This window comes from Phytophthora parasitica (assembly GCF_000247585.1).
Source record: "Phytophthora parasitica INRA-310 unplaced genomic scaffold supercont2.200, whole genome shotgun sequence".
Lineage (NCBI taxonomy): Eukaryota > Oomycota > Peronosporomycetes > Peronosporales > Peronosporaceae > Phytophthora > Phytophthora nicotianae.
Genome location: NW_008649186.1, coordinates 19192 through 19877, shown reverse-complemented (window position 1 = coordinate 19877; position 686 = coordinate 19192).

Sequence of the window (686 nt, the reverse complement as noted above, 5' to 3'; positions counted from 1 at the left end):
CGACGCCAATTGTCGTTTTTCAGACGTGAGTTCACTAAGGCGCTTGAAGTACATGTGAAATGCGTCAAGAGGTTTGGAACTCCTCATTTCATTACTTACCCTCCCTCTGGCAACTGCCGCCTCTTCATACCCTTCATTCTCGAAAAAGCACAGCGGACGGCGAAGTCGACCATCTCATCAGGGACTCGCTTGAACCGGTGTCATCTTCGCCACGGGCCTGGCTGTACTGGAATTGAGTGGGTTCCAGCCCGAGGCGGTCACCATGGCTTCCTAACGCCCGTCTTCTTCCTCTCGTGCTCTCTTGGTGGAGCTCCAGTCCACTGCGGGGCTCCGCGCGACCAAGTCACGTCTGGCACGCGCCTCTTTGGTCGGGCCGTCATCGGAAACGGCTGCTAAGCGTCCACAGGCTGCAAGCCAGCCCGCTTCACCGTCGCCTTCATCGTCGCTAACGCCGTCACCGCCGTCAGCGCCACTACCGTCACCTTCATCGTCGCCCCAGATACCATCGCCTCTGTCGAAGTTGCTACCGTCGTCTGTTGGGTCTCCAGCGGCTTCTCTTGCTTCTGCTACTTCCGCTTCTCCGCTGCCTGTGTTAAACGCCACGCCATCATCGCCTCTGGACGACGCTTCGGTGGCGTCAGATGTCTCTGGCGAGTCGATTTTAAATCGCCTGAAGGAACTGCACT